This window comes from Pan paniscus, chromosome 7 (genome assembly GCF_029289425.2).
Source record: "Pan paniscus chromosome 7, NHGRI_mPanPan1-v2.0_pri, whole genome shotgun sequence".
NCBI lineage: Eukaryota > Metazoa > Chordata > Mammalia > Primates > Hominidae > Pan > Pan paniscus.
Window position 1 is genome coordinate 145,356,953 of NC_073256.2, and position 18,790 is coordinate 145,375,742.

The 18,790-nt window shown below is 47.2% G+C and overlaps 1 protein-coding gene across 8 annotated transcripts in view; it reads left to right on the plus strand.

Moving 5' to 3' along the window:
- The window catches only part of LOC100971826 (uncharacterized), a 243,979-nt gene that overhangs the window by 110,712 nt on the left and 114,477 nt on the right, over positions 1-18,790 (plus strand). For 7 of the 8 annotated variants that reach the window (XR_008626508.2, XR_010113025.1, XR_010113023.1 and 4 more), the window contains exon 4: positions 16,441-16,741. The exons of the other annotated variant lie outside the window; for it this stretch is intronic. The gene's annotated coding sequence lies outside the window, so the exon portion shown is untranslated. The remainder of the gene's footprint in view (positions 1-16,440; positions 16,742-18,790) is intronic. 8 annotated transcript variants of the gene reach the window in all.

Sequence of the window (18,790 nt, forward strand, 5' to 3'; positions counted from 1 at the left end):
CAATACTGGCTGAAAGGAAGAAAAACGGCAGAGCCTAGCACTGGGGCCACCCTGAGCAAGTGGTGTGTTCATCTGTGCATGTTCTGGACAGTACCACGAGGTCAGTAAATGCCTCTGCCTGGCATCTACAACAAAGCTCAGTCCAGAGGGTGCTCTGTGGCCCTGCCAAGAATAAGGCCTCGTCAGGAAAGGCTCACCCTGTATTTTCCCAGCCTACTTTGAGCCATCTCCTGAATAAAGGACAGCTTGCCTGGGCAGTACTGCTCCTGCCACAAAGAAGGAAAGGAAAAGTATGGCGAGTGCTTTAAGACTCCTTTTAATGTCAGCTTTCTACATCCAGATAAGGAGAAGAGCTCACGATGGTCCTGTAACTTGCCAGACATCTCACAGGAGATTCATTGCTGAGTCTCTGAGCACACACAGGCTCCCTTTACAGACTGGAAAAGTCTTTCTGGTCAGTTTGCCTCCACTGACATTTATTGAGCGCCTGTAGTATGTGCTTGGATGCTGCCTTGAGAGGGCGCTTTGGGTTTGAAGGCTCCGAAAACGTATGACTTTGGAGCACTCATTCCTATTCGGTGCTGACCTTTGTTCACATTTGTGCTCAGCCAACAATCCTGTGTAGGAGAGTGGAGCCTGACAAATGTTTGTGGAAGGTCTGCCTGGCTGACTCCATACACAGATTGCATAGGGTTTTCCAAATGGCAGCTGGGGAGAAGTTCTGGATCTGTCAGAACTGATTGGGAGAACCTGCAAAACAGGCAGGGGTGTATACGTCCCTTTTCCAAAGTGACCCTCCTGCCTGGCTTTTGGGAACAGGATCTGTCCTTGATGGTCCCTCACTAACTGCCTGGCTTCCTAAATGTTGCAGGTCTGGGGATGTCTGTTGTTAAGACACCATGCATCTGGATGCCTCTTGAGTGTAGAGTGCTGGCTCAGCTGTAGGGTGGGGTGGGATGGGGGGTGGTTTGAAACCTCTTTCAAAAATACCATTAGGGAGACACCAAGACAGCACTGACGTGGATGCAGAACGTAAGTGCTCTTGGAGATGAGGTCAGCACATGAAGCTTCTCTGATTTTACAGTTGCCACCAGGGACGCAGGATTACGTTCCTGTTAACTGAAGACACACCGAGAGGCCTGGCTTAGGCAAAAGCTGGCCAGTGGGGTGTATCAGGGAGGCCCTAAAAGGGTTAGTACAGTGGGTGAATTGTATCCCCTAAATAGATATGTTCAGGTCCTAACCCCTGTCCCCTTGAACGTGACCTTAGTTGGAAGGATTTTTGAGGGTGTAATAAAGTTATGGTGAGGTCATCTTGGGGTATGGTGAGCTCTTAATCCAATGAAGGATGTTTTTGTAAGAGAAAGGACACGTGGATACAGACACACTCTGGGAGGAAGGCCATGTGATGATGGAGGTGGAGATTAGAGGGATACAGCACCAAGTCAAGGGAGGCCATGGATTCCTGGCAGCCACCAGAAGCCAGGAGAGGCAAGGAAGGGTTTCCCTTCAGAGGCTTCACAGACAGCACGGCCCTGCTGTCCCCTTGATTTTGGACTTGCAGCCTCCAGAGCAGTGAGAGAAAACATTTCTGTTGTTTCAAGCCACCTATTTTGCGACCATTTGTACGGCAGCCCTGAGAATCTAATACAGAAGGGAATCTCATCCTATCTTGAGGTGATGGCTTTCCTAGACTCCATTTAGAGCAAGGAATTGCATGTTTATAAGCGAACTTTGACACTTGCCTCTGCTGATATGGCTGGGAATCCTCTCTTTCATTCTTCATTATTAATGGGTATTTATTATGTCATAGGATTTGTCATTAAATCTGCTGAAATCTGGTAATCCAAGCCTCCAACCCATAGTTTGCATCAACCAGGTGGCGACCCCCAGGCTCTGCTGGTTTCCATTCCTTTATCTTGATTCCATTCCTTTATCTTGATTCTCCCTGGCCGAGAGCTTTTCTGACCCACCTAAAATCTGTTCATTTCAGACCCCGGCCTTTCCAGGATGCCTTTTGGAGCCCCTGCTGGCCACCACATATCATGTTCTGAAGTTCTACAGCCCTCTGAGTTGGACACTGACCATCTGGGGGCTCAAGTCATCCTCAGATTGGTATGCAGCCATTCAAACATTCCTGTTTGTTTCCTGTGAGTCAGCATTGTGCTGGGCTTCCAAGGAATCTGCAGTCCTCTTCACTGCCTCTTCCTGAGTACTCACTGTGTTCCAGGCTTCTCTCAGCCCTTCCTGGGTACAGTGCTAGGAAGTAAAGAGTCATAACCACTCCAGTAAATGATTGCTGAGTGGATGAATATAGCTATTTTCACCACCAAGATAAAGATGGGAAAGTGAGACTCAGAAATAAGAAAATTGCCTAAGGTCTACACAGTTTACCAGTGCAAGTGCTGGGATTGAACCCTGGCCTGTCTGACATAGAGGCCACTATTGGCCCAGGACAAAAGCTTGTCTGCAGAGGACAGAGCAGGAGCAGCGCTGTCCATCCAGTCTGGGCGATCTTCTTTGCAGCAGGCCCAGGGGTGATAGGAACTTGTTGCATGGATGAAGTGGAACTTTTCTTCCCAGAAAAGAAGACAAGAAGACAGGGCTCTGACACCCATGGTCTCCAGCAGCCCTTTCTGCCTGGAGCAAGTATGCCCAACCCCCCTTTCGCTCTTGAATAAGAAGGAAAGGCCTTACCATATGAGCAGGAATTGTGCATCCAGGCGTGTGGCTTACTCACCTTTCCTGCTATGCCTAACCTTCTCTTCTCCTTTCTCTGTCTCCTCAGACCCTCAGGGGGCACACATTTCAGCATAAGCTACAGAGTTTTGTCCACATTCACATTCCTCTCCATCTGCCATTATTTGCTCTGTTGCCCAGGCTGGAGTGCAGTGGCGCAATCTCAGCTCACTGCAAGCTCTGCCTCCCAGGTTCACGCCATTCACCTGCCTCAGCCTCCCGAGTAGCTAGGACTACAGGCGCCCGCCACCACGCCTGGCTAATTTTTTTTGTATTTTTAATAGAGATGGGGTTTCACCGTGTTAGCCAGGATGGTCTTGATCTTCTGACCTCGTGATCCGCCCGCCTAAGCCTCCCAAAGTGCTGGGATTGCAGGCGTGAGCAACCGCGCCCGGCTGACTTGTTTTTTTACTAGCCGTCAATCTCCAACCCTCTGTCACAGCCTAACAGGGACCAGGGAGAAGACTTATGACTGGGGTCTCAACCTTGGTTAGGGGCACTGTAGGGTTAAATAAAGCTATGTAAGACACCTCCCCAAAAAATAAAAACAAAAACTAAAGACCACCAAAGAAAGTAGGAAACCTCAAAAAACTGGGAATCACTATTACCTTAAAGCCCAAGTGCTCTAGGAGGAGGCAAAAGAAAATGAAAACAGAGCAGGTTATCACTCAGCTAACTGATGTCATGGCTGTTACATGTCCCATCTCATGTCATCTAAATCAGAGGCCAGCAAACTGACAGGCTATCAGTTTTTGTAAATAAAGTTTTATTGGCACATACCCATGTCAATTCTTCTATGTGCTATCAGTGCTGCTTAGGTACTATTATAACAGCAGAGTCTGGTCCTTACAGAGACCCTGTGGCCTGCAAAAAGCCTAAAATAGTTTCTGTCTAACCCTTAAAGAAAAAGATTGCCAGCCCCGGTTCTAAACTGCACTTCTGATTTCTAACTAGTCGGAGCTATTTTTTTATGGAGGGCAGACAGTTTCTCATTTGCATAGCAGGCCTTGGCAGCCGAGGGCCAGGGAGGAGCTTGCCCAGATCATGCAGCCAGTCCCTACACAGCTGGCATTCACCTCCAGGTCTGCCTGACCCTGCAGCCTGCACCCTGATCCACTGCTCCTCTGCCTCCGTCCCCTGCTGGGCCTCTGCAGGAGGCAGTCCAGGCCCACACTGCTTAGAGAGGTTTCCAAGAGTACATGATCTGTTAGGGATTGTTTGTGACAGTTAGCTTTCAGGTGAGAGCTCTTGAGAAGACTGCCTATATCTCTTCCCATGCAATAGCTCCAGCCCCCTGCCCTGCACTGGCATAGAGCAGGGGCCCAATAATATTTTTTGATTAAAGGAAGGAATCAATGAAGAGGGCAGCCCTCAAGCCAGGGCACTGCAGTGTAGCATAGAACAGCCCAGCCTCTGGAACCCATGCCAGGCCACGAGTTCCAGTCTGCTATGACCTTGGACAAGGTAGACTACCTCTCTGGGCCTCGCTTTTCTCATCCGTAAAATGGGGATAAGGACAGCATCAACCCCAAATGCCCACTGTGAGGTTACAGGAGCTACTGCAGGTTGTGTGCATGGAACATTCTTAGCATATCTGTCACCACCGGGACAGAAATGGGCTGTTATTATCGAGGCTCCAGGCTGTTTACTGAGGATTCTTTAGAAATGGAGAAAGGAAGAGTAGAATGCTGGTCTTTGGACAGTCCGACCAAGGGAGACTGTCAGGCAGATGACTGTGGTGAAGATGGCCCAGCAAGCCCCTCCTCTACTCAGATCGCCCTTGGAAAAGCCAGTCTGAGAATTGCTGTCCTGGTCTCTTCACTGGGGCTGGGAAAGGCAAGGCATCTGGCCTCAGCCTCCCTGGACACCTGCTCCTGAGGAGCCTGCAGATTCCTCAGGAACTACTGCTGCACTCCAGTGTTGGGATGGCAGCAGCAAGACCTTCAAGCTGCATGCTGGGGCGAAGTTCTGCCCCAGGGGCTTGTGTTCACCCCAGGACTGTCAGTGCGCCACCCATATTGGTCAGGTGCTTCCCAGTGGCCTCCGTGGGGCAGGCCACTCCAGCCGGCCAGCTTTCTTGCTTTGCAGAAAGTGACTGGGCTGAGCAGCAGGCAGGGAGTTGGGGAGCCCCTTGCCATTTATTTGCTGGTCACTCACAGGGTGTTCGATGGTTTCAATTGGAGCTGTTGAACTGTGGCCTAAGTCAATTATCACTGGGTTGCTCCTGCTTGAGTTAGATGTGCCCCAACCCAGTGGCACAGTGGAATCAGCTTTAAAAATAGCTGTGCCTTGGGAGACCGAGGTGGTCGGATCACAAGGTCAGGAGTTCAAGACCAGCCTGACCAACATGGTGCAACCCTGTCTCTACTAAAAATACAAAATATTAGCTGGGTGTGGTGGCAGGCACCTGTAATCCCAGCTACTCAAGAGGCTAAGGCAGGAGGATCACTTGAACCCAGGAGGCAGAGGTTGCAGTGAGCCGAGATCCCGCTATTGCACTCTACCCTGGGCAACAGTGCAAGACTCTGTCTCAAAAATAATAATAATAAATAAATAGAAATAGCTTTGCCAGGGTTCCACTCCCAGAGAAACTGATGACATAATTGTTCTGGGAAGGACTGGGGCATCTGTGCTTCTTGAAGCTCCCAGGTGATCCTAATGTCAGCCAAGTTTGAGCTGTATATTAAAAAAATTTTTTTAATTAAAACAAAATTTTAGAGAGAGAGTCTCATTCTGTCACACAGGTTGGAGTGCAGTGATGTAATCATAGCTCACTATAACCTCGAACTACTGGCTTCAAGCAATCCTCCCGAGTAGCTAGGACTACAGGTGCATGCCACAATGTCCAGCTAAGTTTTTATATATGTATATATTTTTTGTAGAGATGGAGTTTTGCTATGTTGCCCAGGCTGGTCTTGAACTCCAAGCAATCCTCCTGCCTTGACCTCCCAAAGTGCCAGGATTACAGGTGTGGGCCACCATGCCTGGCTGTTCAGCTGCATTTAGTCATTTACCTGTGTGCCCTCCCTTGCCATGTGTGCACACCTGGTACCTGAAGACCTGGGAGACGAATCAATGACAGGGGTACATAGGAAATAAGAATAATGGAGAGAGCCACCAGTTAGTGAGCCGTGACTACTGCCAGGAGCTACACTAAGTACTCACCATGCTGCTAGGAGGAAAGTTCTGAAACGTCCCCATTTTATGGATGTGAATACTGAGGTCATGGGGGTAAAGTAACATGCCCAAAGGCACAGAGCTGGTAGTGTTGGAGTCAGAACTAGACTTAGGTCCCCTGCGATTCCAAAGTGCTACCTTTGCCTTGGCCACCCCTGCTTGGACTTTCAGTGAGGACAACTGTGTGTTGGGATTGTGGTCCACACTGGAAATCCCAACTGGGTCCCACCTGATGGAAAAGTAAAGTTCCTCATTACTTCTAGTGCCAGTGTAGAAGCTGACCCAAGTTGCCTTTTTGAAAAAAAAAAAAAAAAAAAAGAAGGCTGAGCACGGTGGCTCACACCTGTAATCCCAGCACTTTGGGAGGCTGAGGCGGGTGGATCACGAGGTCAGGAGATCGAGACCATCCTGGCTAACATGGTGAAACCCCATCTCTACTAAAAATACAAAAAAATTAGCCGGGCGTGGTGGTGGATGCCTGTAGTCCCAGCTACTCGGGAGGCTGAGGCAGGAGAATGGCGTGAACCCGGGAGGCGGAGCTTGCAGTGAGCTGAGATCGCACCACTGCACTCCAGCCTGGGGACAGAGCGAGACTCCGTCTCAGAAAAAAGAAAAAAGAAGACACAGTTTAGGAAATTCAGTATTTAGGTTATTTCTTGGCCTCTCAGCAGGGCTTTATATTTTCGAAGGGTGGGCACTTAAATTACACAGATTGGGTTTTTCTGTTCCTCTTTGAACACTGGGCTGTGTGAGGAGGAGGAGGAAGAAGACAAAGCTGAGATGATCAGATACTGCCGGATGTGCCATGGGGCCTGGAGAGCTGACGTTGCTAATATATCACCCCATTGGTGCCTACAGTTTCCATTCTCTGATTAGAGATCATATTTCTTTGACTTGATGCTCAAATGCCTCTGAGTTTGATCCTTTCTCATATCCTGAATTCTATTTCCAGTTCCCCAGAGTTTTATCCTAATTTTATACATTATTGAAGTTTTCCCAAAAAAAGTCAGCATCATCATCATCATCATCATCATCATCATTATTATTAATTTTTCTTTTGAGATGGAGTCTCACTCTCACCCAGGCTGGAGGGCAGTGGCACGATCTTGATTCACTGCAACCTCTTTCTCTCGGGTTCAAGCAATTCTCCTGCTTCAGCCACCTGAGTAGCTGGGACTACAGGTGCGCACTGCTACACGGCTCTAACTTTTGTATTTTTTAGTAGAGATGGGGTTTTACCGTGTTGGCCAGGCTCATCTCAAATTCATGACCTCAAATGATCCACCTGCCTCGGCCTCCCAAAGCGCTGGGATTACAGGTGCGAGCCACTGCACCCAGCCCATCATCATTATTGATGTCACTTATTACACAGCATTGTATTTCCAAAGAATAGATACGGGTGAGAAAACAAAATCCGTAACTCTTCCTTGACTAATCAGATTGTTTTCAGATATCTGATATGTTTTGTCTTTACATTAATTAATGATTTTATATAGTCATAGGTGTAGGGAATAGTTTGTAGTCACTTTTTTTTTATCCTAAAGCGGAAACATTTTTATTATAATATATCCTAAACATTTGATATACCCTAAATGTTTTTTCATTTTATTAAAGCAGCTTACAAATGATCATTTTTAGAGAGTATATAATGGTTCATCAAGTGGACAAGTCATATTCTAAATCAGTTCTCTGTTGTTAAAAATTAAAGTGCCTAGTAGTTTGCCGTTACACTTCTAAGGGTGCCATGAGCATCTTCGTGCATATAACCTTTTTCTTCTCGGAAAATCTTTTCGACAGATTCTCAGCAGGATTATTGAGTCAAAGGGCACAGTTTTATGACTCTTGACCCACATTGCCAAATTGCTTTCAAATAAGGTTGTTTATGCTGCTTCCATCAACATGTGGACATGCCAGTTTCACCACAACCTCATCAACACTGGGTATTATTAGCTTAAAAAAAATTATCATTCAATGGATGCAAAATGATCTCTTGTTAGATTTATATATTTTTTTATCCTTAGTGAGGCCAATTTTCTTTTTTCCCTCTGTGTGTTTACCAACTCTCTTTGGGAATGCTGACATTGGCTGCTCCTCCAGCCAAGTTTGTTACTTTCCATGTGGACGCCTTCAAGTTGAGCCAGTTGCAACGCAGCCTTGACTTAAAATGATTGAGCTTCAACATTGAGCCTTTGTATGAAATTCAGCTTAGCACACTGGCCCCTGAGTTTGAAGGCTGGGATTGCAACACCCTGCTCTTCACGTCGTGGTGTTCTGCATGAAATCACTGAACTGGCCTTATGGTCTTTATGACTTCAAACTTAACAGTTGTCCCCCTAGATTTGTCTTATGAGCTAGGCAGGGTTTTTCTTCAGAAAGCTTTGAGATACAGCTCCTTCAACTATTTTTGGGTTTCCTAGCTTGAAAAACGAAGAGAAGAAAAGTCCCTGTGTGTTCATGTTGTCTCTTTATTTGTGGGGCTGTTGTGTTTCTAGATGGTTTTTTCTGGTTTTCTCTTGCTGCTTCACTCACCACATCCTGTGGAGCTGGAGGCTTCTCTAGCCCTGTTTGTCTCTGCCTGTCTGACATTGAGTGCCTGGAGCCCTCCCTAGCTCTCCAGCTGGAACCTTCCTCTGTAGGAAGGCTGAGGCTAGCAGGGAGAAGCCAGGATGGATTTTAAAGAGCCTTGTTGTCTCTAAGGGAGAGTGGAGCTTACATCTTTGGGTTTGCAGAAATGCCCACATTCAACTCAGGGGGAATCAAAGGATGGGAGTTAGAATTTCAACTTGCAGTTGCAGAATCTCAGAGTTAAAAGAAACCTCAGAGGTCATCTCTTCCAACCCTTCTCCAGAGCAGCTTTAATTGCCTGTGTGGGAGATTCAGGGCCAGCAGCTGCAGCTTCCCTTTCCCTGCCTCTGACTTGCCAGGTGAGTTTAGATGAGTTCCTTGCTTTCTTGAGTGTTTATTATTATTACTAATAAACAAGAGGATGAATATTTGAAGTTCTTCTACTGTCTTAAAGCCCTCAAACTCCACTGGCTACTGAAATCTTATATGCAAGCTTTATACCTGTAACTTGTTAAAGGAGAGCTGCTTTGATAAAAATAGGGTTATAGTCCTCCTGCTGAACCTCCCATCTCCACCTGGCCCCCAGAAGTCACTCAGGAGGCTCTCTTGACCCCCTAGGGATTTGTGGAGTACAGTTGGAAAGGATGGCACTGTGACCTATGGTTATAATAACACCGGCACCTACTTATTGAACGTTAACCAGGCATCAGGGGCTTGGCACAGGTCATGTTCAGTTCTGACAGACACTTTGGGGGCTCTGTATCCTTATCCCCATATCATAGATCAGGTCTGAGCCTCAGGGAGGTGCTCGTTGCTCTGCCACACAGAGGTCACACAGGAAGGAAGTGGTGGAGACTCAGTTCCAGCCCAGGTAGCTCAGCAGCAAGGCCTGTCTGCTTCAGCTCTGAGCTTTACTGCCTCTTTGTGACTTGTGACCTTCAACCTGACACACAGCATCCCAGCCTGCCCTGGAGTTTGGTTTTTTGAGTTGTCATCCCACCTGCCATCTCTGACAGCCCCAGTATTTAGTGTTTTAGGTGCTCCCAGATCCACGATGTGTAGTAATAGGCTAAAGGCATCAGTGTTCTCTAGAATACTTCGTACCACTTAACAAATAGCCTCTGTGACGCCACTGGTTTTGTGATTTTCCCAAGCAAACTTTACTATCCCTTTCTTATTGTCCTCATCACTTACTCTTGTTTGCACAAAGCCCAGGCTCTAATTTATTCCCCTTGTCCTTAATCCTCTCATCTGTTTCTCCAGGGATCACCCTCAGAAATAAGGATGTGCAGTAGGTCTGGTGGGCATCTGAATGAGGATGGCCCCCAGGGTGTGTACATTTCCTGGGGGGAAACTGAAGCTGGAGTCTGGGCTTCTCAAGTGTGGGTTCTGCCCCTGAAGCTGTTTTCTCACAATGGAGACTCCAGGTACTTCCTAAGCCCTCATCTGCTGCAGGAGATACCTGAAGAAACTGTGGACAGTTCAAAGGTTGGACTATTTAAGAAATCTTGACTGGGCATGGTGGTTCACACCTGTAATCCCAGCACTTTTGGGAGGCTGAGGTGGGCGGATCACTTGAGATCAGGAGTTCGAGACCAGCCTGGCCAACATGGTGAAACCCCATCTCTACTAAAAATACAAAAAAGTTAGCCTGGCATGGTGGCACATGCCTGTAACCCCAGCTACTCGGGAGGCTGAGGCAGGAGAATTTCTTGGACCCAGGAGGCGGAGGTTTCAGTGAGCCGAGATCATGTCACCACACTCCAGCCTCGGCAACGAAGCCAGACTCTGTCTCAAAAAAAAGATACCTTGTATCAGTTCTGACACTTGCATTACTAGCTGTCACCCAACACCTTAGTTCCATAAGCTCGAAGGCTTCTTATCACTATAGGATTAAGTCTGTAAACCGCAGTTGTAAGTTCGGTGCCTTCTGTCAACTGTTCATCTCCCCTGGTTGCAGGCATGTTCTCACCCACATCCGTGGTGATGGGTGTTAGGTGACAGCATGCTTCCCCATGCATTGCTGGGCTATCCTAGTGACAGTGTTATATTTACCCCAGCATCTGATGAGCAGAGCAGAGTCAGGGCTTATGTGCTAATGTCTTGTTGCTCTTCTGTTCTCTTGCATGCTTTACTTCCACACTGTCACTTCTTTCAAGCTGCTGATCACAAGTTACCTCTTACAGGAAGTTCTCCATGAGTAGCTTACTTCTCTTTCTCTTTTTTTAAGAGATAGTGTCTTGCTCTGTCACCCAAGCTGGAGTGCAGTGGTGCAATCATAGTTTACTGCAGCCTCAAATTCCTGGGCTCAAGCAATCCTTCTGCCTCAGCCTCCCTGAGTAGCTGGGATTATAGGTGTGTACCACCATACCTGGCTAATTTAAAAAAAAAAAAATTTTTTTTGTAGAGACAGGATCTCACTATGTTGCCCAGGCTGGTCTCAAATTCCTGGCTTCAAGTGGTCCTCCTGCCTTGGCCTCCCAATGCACATTCCTGAGCCACCACATCCAGCCTTAGTTGTCATGTTTTTATTATTATTATTATTATTATTATTTTTAAATGGAGTCTCGCTCTGTTGCCCAGGCTGGAGTGCAGAGGTGGCACAATCTCGGCTCACTACAACTTCTGCCTCCTGGGTTCCAGTGATTCTCCTGCCTCAGCCTCTTGAGTAGCTGGGATTACAGGCACGTGCCACCCACCACGCCTGGCTAATTTTTTGTGGTTTTAGTAGAGACGAGGTTTCACCATATTGTCCAGGCTGGTCTAGAACTCGTGAAAACAGGTGATCTGCCCTCCTTAGCCTCCCAAAGTGCTGGGATTACAGGTGTGAGTCACCGCACCCGGACCATTATTATTATAATTGTTTTTAGAGACAAGGTTTTGCTTTGTTGCCTAGGCTGGAATGCAGTGGCAGAAACATAACTCAGTGTATTCTTGAACTCCTAGACTTAAGCTGCCTTGCTAATTTATTTACGTGTGTGTCTGTGTTTGTAGGTCTCACTATGTTGCCCAGGCTGATCTCAAACTCCTGGCCTCAAGTGACCCTTCCGCCTTGGCAGTTGCCATTTTTAGCATTATTGTTATTTGGACATTGTGATTAATACTTTACACAAATGACACAATTTAACCTGTACCAAATAATCATCTTTCATTTATTGTCTAACAATAAACTCAACCAAATGTGTAAGTTCATCTATCTATTTGTCCATCTGGTCATCATCTAATCACCCAACAGAAGTTTTACCAAACTCCTTTTTTATATTAGGTGCTAGGTGAACAAAGTTGAAGAAAATGGGTCTCTAACTCAATGAGCTGGGATTCATCCACGCATTCAAATGATCACAAGTGTTTGCACACTGCTCACTACCCTTGCTTGTTGATGCCAGCCTTGAGTCCAGGCTTTGCATCCTTGTCAGCAAGGTGTTCCCACAAAGTAGCTCCCATTTGCTATGATATGTTTGCCCTTCTGGTCCTGGAACCTTCATCTTGGTGACACAAGGCCTGAGCATCTGTCATATAAACCTTTGCGATGCAGGCTGTGTTCTCTAGGAAACAGACGCTAAGATGTAGATTAGCAAGTAGGATGTTTATTATGGGATTCCTTTGGGATCAACAGCTGTGAAACTGAAGGAGAAGAAACCATAGTTGGGCAGAGGGAGAAGTGGAGCTGTAACAATGTCCCAACAAAGGCCAATGCCAGAGGAGCCTGGGAGCTAGACTGATCCTACAGAATTGTCCTGAATTGAGGTGAGGGTTGATCAGTCATTTCATGTGCCCTCCACCCCACCACTCAAAGGATGCCTAATCTTGAACAAGGTGATTGTATTCGGCCAAGGCAGTTCCCAGAGAGGGCTGATAGCTGATGGTCATCTGCCAGCACTTTAGTAACTGCTTTAGAAGAAGCCTGGATGGAGAAACATCTGCTTTGTTTTTTTGTTGCGGTGGTGGTTTGTTTTCAGTGAAAGGGTCTTGCTCTGTCACCCAGGTTGGAGTGCATTGGCATGATCATAGCCCACTACAGCCTTGATCTCCTGGGCTCAGGCGATCCTTCCACCTCAGCCTCCCAAGTAGTTAGACCTGCAGGTCCATACCACAGCATCCGGCTAATTTTTAAAATATTTTTGTAGAGATGGGGTCTCACTGTGCTCCCCAGGCTGGTCTTGAGCTCCTGGCATCAAGCGATCTTCCTGCCTCGACCTCCTGAAGCGCTGGGATTATAGGTGTGAACCACTGTGCCTGGCCAAATATCTGCTTTGCTTACATTTTATCCCCAGTATCTAGTACATAAAAGCACACAGTATTGGGGGGAATGGAATTACCTAAGCTTTACGGAAGCACTGTGAGTAATTCATTTAGCAAATGTGTATATCTATTATGTTCCTATGACATGTCAGTCACGATTACTACCCTTACGGAGGTTATAGTCTAGGGGGTTTGGGCTGAGCGGTGGCTCAACACTGACTTCCTGGAAGAGGCAACCTGCATACTGGGGGCGTGACTTCCTGGACGATGGGCTCTGGGCCAGCGTTGGGCTCCGTGTTTCCTGGGTTCCCTAGAAGGTGGCTTATTGAGCTGGAGAGTTGAATGGATATGGGATGTTTTCTCAGGGAGGGGGCTCTCTGTTGCAGCCCACCTCTGGGCGCACCTGTCCACCATAGGAAATTCCCTGCTTCACTTACCTTCATTGACGTTTGAACTCCCAGGAGCCTGGAACTTCCCCAGGTGCCCCATTGGCTTGGTGACTTTACATCATTACATCAGTTGAGTAATTGAAGAATGGAGGAACCATTCTTTTGAGCTAAGTGGAAAAATATATTTTCTCCTCTGTGAGTCACCAAAAACTACAGCTTCTTTTTTTTTTTTTTTTTGTTTGAGACAGAGTCTCGCTCTGTTGCCCAGGATATAGTGCAGTGGTGCAATCTTGGTTCACTGCAATTTTCACCCCCTGGGTTCAAGTGATTCCTTGCCTCAGCCTCTTGAGTAGGTGGGATTACGGGCATCCACCACAACACCCAGCTAATTTTTGTATTTTTAGTAGAGATAGGGTTTCACCATGTTGGCCAGGCTGGTCTTGAACTTCAGACCTCAAGAGATCCACTGCCTTGTCCTCTCAAAGTGCTGGGATTATAGACGTGAGCTACCGCGCCCAGGCTTAGAGCCCAGCTTATACGCAGTTACTTAGCTTCTGTGTGTGTGTGTGTGTTTGTAAATGAACTATTATATTTCAGGAAGTTCCTAGCAGGGAGGATGAGATGGAATCAGTGGATTTTAGATCTCAAGGAGAACTAGAGATTGCTTGGTCCAACCTCCTTCCTCTGCAAGAGGGCCCTTGTGGGGAAGCGACTGGCCAAGGCTACCCAAAGAGCTTGGAGAGAGGTGCAGGGCATGTGAGCATGTGCAAAGCATTTGCCAGTAGAGTTCAGCATTTTTTCCTGGCCCGTTCACCTCCTGACAGGGCACCAGGAAGGTGCTGCACAGCCTGGCATGTGGTGGGTGGTGTTTATCTGCACAAGTCACCCAAGTGATCAGAACGCTTTTACGGAAAACAATGGCTTTGATGTTCTGGGTGACAAGACCAAAGCATGCTGGCGGGAAGGGAGGTTTTTGGGGTTAGAGAAATGAAAACTATTTACATTTAGGGCTGACTTAATAACTTAACACCTCTGAAGTGGAAGGATGTTTTTGAGGGAAAGTTGAATGTAAGTGTAGTACAAAAAGGAAAGTTTGAGGTAGAAGACTAGGAGTGGAAATACTTCTAATGGCTCAGGGAAAACGTCCTGGTAAGGTTGAACTTCCAGATGCCTCCTTTCTTCCCACGCCCCCACTGCATCCTCTGTTTCTACGGTGAGATTTGCATGGCACTTTACAGTTTCCAAAGCATTTCCTCACATATTATCTTCTTCAGTCCTCCCAGGAGGTGGTGCCACCAAAGGCTGTCTGACCACACCTGCGGCTTTTGGAGGGAGCTTGGCTTGGAACCCAGGGTTCTCTGAGTCAAAATCCTTTTTTCCTGGGACAGTGGTGGTCCTCACATTCCCTTCAAGACTGTAGACTTTAGAAGCCCAGTCTCTGGCGCTAGACTTCCTTCCTTCACCTACCAGGCTTCTCCCTCTGCAGAGGTCTTGGGCGCCTTTTGTGACCATTCTGTGACCTGGTTTCTTGAAATGTAAGATGGGGATAATATGAGCACCTACCCACCTTCTTGGGTTGTTGTAGGGATGAAAACATCTTCACAGTTCCTGGCACCTATTGGAGTTGGATAACGATGTTAGGATTACTTGAGGCTGGCTTTCCTACCTTGTTTTAACAGCAGCTCTAGAGTTTCAGAAACATAAGGACTGGACTTTTGGTGATCAAATCTAAACACTCTCCAGTAAAATCAGTGATGCTGCTGACTGTGAGTCTTTAATCATTCTAGTCTCTTCACCCTCTGAAAACAAGAGGATGTGTAGCGTAGTGAGCAACAGCTGTGTGCCGGGGACTCAGCATTAAGTAGCATGGGATTACTCATGACTTCGCACTCATGGCAGCCTCACAGGTAACTTTGTCAATTTCTTTTTTTCCTTTTATATTAAAAAAACAAAATGGCTGGGTTCAGTGGCTCATGCCTGTGATCTCAGCACTTTGGGAGGCACGGGAGGGAGGATGGCTTGAGCTCAAGAGTTCCAGACCAGCCTGGGCAACACAGTGAGACTCTGCCTCTACAAAAATAATTAATTAATTAATTAATTAATAAAATAAATGAATCAATTAAAAGAATTAAGAAAAACAAAACAAAACTTTTTGAATAAGTAAAGCATTTACAAGACACAAAATCCAAAAGGTATACAAAGTTTTCCAATGAAGACTGCCAACCCTCATGTCCCCAGACCCCTGTTTCTCCTCCCTGGGACACAGTTGTTGCAGGTTTCTTGCTCCTTCTTCCTGAAAGAGTCTGTGCATTATTGAAAAGAAGATGTGTGTCCATGAGTACATCTACAGACGAGTGTTGAGCACCTGTTGTGCACAGTGGTGGGGGCAGTGTGATGGGAGTACACAGGGCAGGGAGACACGGGTCTGGGCTCCCCTGAAGTTTGCAGCCGTATTAAGGGCTCAGCCTTACAGTGCATGGGGCCTCGGCTTCAGAGGAAGGGCTGATCTTGGGGCTGGCTGCTGCTTGACTTGGAGTACCTGCCTCCCTCTGGCCTCCTGTTGAGGCAGCCTGGGGTCAAATCCCAGCTCACCTATGTGCCAGGCTGCTGGATGGCTCGGATGTGGCCTAATTATTTCCTGATGGCCCTGCCAGCCTGGCCGTGGGCTGTAGGAACAGTAGTAGCCATCCATTTTTCTTTCTTCTTCTTGGACGGAGGTGGTGGTTCAAATGAAATTTCAGCCTTACCCTTTGTAGTTTTCTACGTAATAAATCCTAACATTTGTGATTAAGGTGACATAGGTTTTTTTGAGAAAGGCTTGATTTCTTGCTTGCATGGATGGTTAATACTCCAGGCTCTTCAGGGTGATTCTCGCCCTCTTGTTCTGTAGCTTGTGGTCCTTATTTATTTTAATATAATTTAAAACTTGCAGAAAAAAATTATGAACATATGAAGAACTACTGCACACCCAGGTCATCAGTTGTTAACTCACACTCCACCCCACCACCAAATACGCTATTTTTTCCTGATCCATTTGAGTAAGTTGTAGACATGCCCTTTCATCCCTAAATATTCAGTGTGTGCTCCCCAAGGATAACGACATTCTTTTACATAACGACTGTGTAATTATCAAACTCAGGAAATTAGCATTGCTGCAGTTGTATTATCTAATCCTCAGGCCACACACAATTTGATCAGTAGTCCCAATAATGTCCCTTTTGACTATTTTTTTCCCAATTATGGATCATTATTGCATTTAGTGGCTGTGTCTCATGTTACCCAGTCATACTTGACTTTGATTTTTTTTTTTTTTTTTTTTTTGATATAGAGTCTCACTCTGTGGTCCAGGCTGAAGTACAGTGGCATGATCCCAGGTCACTGCAACCCCCACCTCCCGGGTTCAAGTGATTCTCCTGCCTCAGCCTCCCGAGTAGCTGGTATTACAAGCGTGTGCCACAAAGCCTGGCTAAGTTTTGTATTTTTAGTAGAGACGGGGTTTCACCATGTTGGCCAGGTTGGTCTCGAACTCCTGACCTCAAGTGATCCACCCACTTTGGCCTTTCAACGTGCTGGGATTACAGGCGAGAGTCACCGCACCCGGACGACTTTGACATTTTTGAAGAGTCCAGGTAAGTTGTTTTGTAGAAACACTCCTCAGTTTGGGTTGAGACTGTTATTTTTGAAAGCTCATACTGCACCACTTGCTTTAATTCTGTAATCCTCAATGGTCCCCTATGGCTGCTGATCACATCCACGTCTCTGTAGATAAGAAAACGGAGCCATCGGGAAGTAGAGTGGTTTGTCAATGGTCACATTCTCAGCAAGTGGCAGAGCTAGGATTCAAATCCAGGCTATCTGTCCTGAAACCTAATTTGCCTACCAGGCAACAGGAATAAGGACAACAATTAGACCCTGAGAATAACAAAGTGTTTATCAAGCACCCACTCTGAGCCAGAGGTTGTGTTGAGCACTCTGCAGACACTGCAGTACAATACTCCCATCCACCCCACCCCAGTCCAGGAGTAGCTGTTTTATGTTGTTGTTGTTTTGAGACAGAGTTTTGCTCTGTCGCCCAGGCTGGAGTGCTGTGGTACAATCTCAGCTCACTGCAACCTCTGCCTCCCAGGTTCAAACAATTCTCCTGCCTCAGCCACCCAAGCAGTTGGGATTACAGGCATGCGCCACCATGCCCAGCTAATTTTTGTATTTTTAGTGGAGACAGGGGTCTCGCCATGTTGGCCAGGCTGGTTTCTTTCTTTTCTTTTCTTTTCTTTTCTTTTCTTTTCTTTTCCTTTCTTTCTTTCTTTCTTTCTTTCTTTCTTTCTTTCTTTCTTTCTTTCTTTCTTTCCTTCCTTCCTTCCTTCCTTCCTTCCTTTCTTTTTTTTTTTTGACACATTCTCACTCTGTCGCCCAGGCTGGAGTGTAGTGGCGTGATCTCGGCTCACTGTAACCTCTGCCGCCCAGCTTCAAGTGATTCTCCTGCCTCAGCTTCCCGAGTAGCTGGGATTACAGGTGCCTGCCACTGCCCCTGGCTAATTTTTGTAGTTTTAGCAGAGACAGGGTTTCACCATCTTGGCCAGGCTGGTTTTGAACTCCTGACCTCATGATCCTCCCCTCTCGGCCTCCCAAAGTGTTGGGATTACAGGCGTGAGCCGCCGCGCCCAGCCTTCCAGGCTGGTTTCAATCTTCTGGCCTCAAACGATCTTCCTGCCTAAGCCTCCCAAAGAGCTGGGATTACAGGTGTGAGCCACTGTGCCCGGCTGAGTAGCTGTTTTTTTTTTTTTTTTTTTTAATCCTCGATTTACAGATGAAGACCAGAGAAGCTAGGCTGACTTCCCATGTTGACACAGCAACTAACTGGTGGGGATCAGCTCAGAGCTGGGCAGACTATGCACGTCCCACCCTGCCCTGCACCCCATGCTCGGCTTGCTGGATTTGATAGAATCTAGCAAGCGTGGGGGCCAGGCTCTGCTGACTCCCTGTGAGAAGCAGTGTCTGTTTCTGTGTCCTTTTCTGGGGCCTTCTCCAGAGGGAAAGAACATATCCCAAAGCTGGAGCTTGCACTCAGGAGCTTCCCAGGGGAAACTGCTCCACTCTCTGCCATCTACAGCTCTTGCAGGTACCATAGTCTACCTCCATGATCTATTTGCAGTGGGCGATGGTGTTTTGATGATTTCCACATCATGAACCCAAGTGCTGTTGCTGATTTCGAAGCTTGTTCACTGTCTCCTGCCAAGTGGCCAAGGGCTCCTACCCTAGCCCTTGGTGGCTGCTCCTGGCTGCCATCTGCCCACCCAGTTGGCCCCACTGCCTGGGCCACGTTCTGGTGGCATCCAAGAACTGGTAGCAGAGATGGTGATTAGTCAATGTGTGTTATACCCTGGGTCTCTCCGTCTTTCCAACAGAGACCTGCCTTACATGTAGGACTGCCTCCCCTTGTTCAGGTTACCTAGCCCTTATGCAATTCACCTTCTGATTGGAGAAGGAAGACAATACGGCCCTGCCTCTCGGCCTGTAGAGAGGAATGGATGATGTGAAACTGTGGCATGCTTGATATTCTGCTGGCAGAGAGGAGAACAGATGTTAACACAGAGCACACCTCTGCCCCGAACCTCCTGGGAGCCTTGGAGGTCCTGAGTCAGCCTGTCCTTGGCACTCAGGCTCTTCAGACGTCAAAG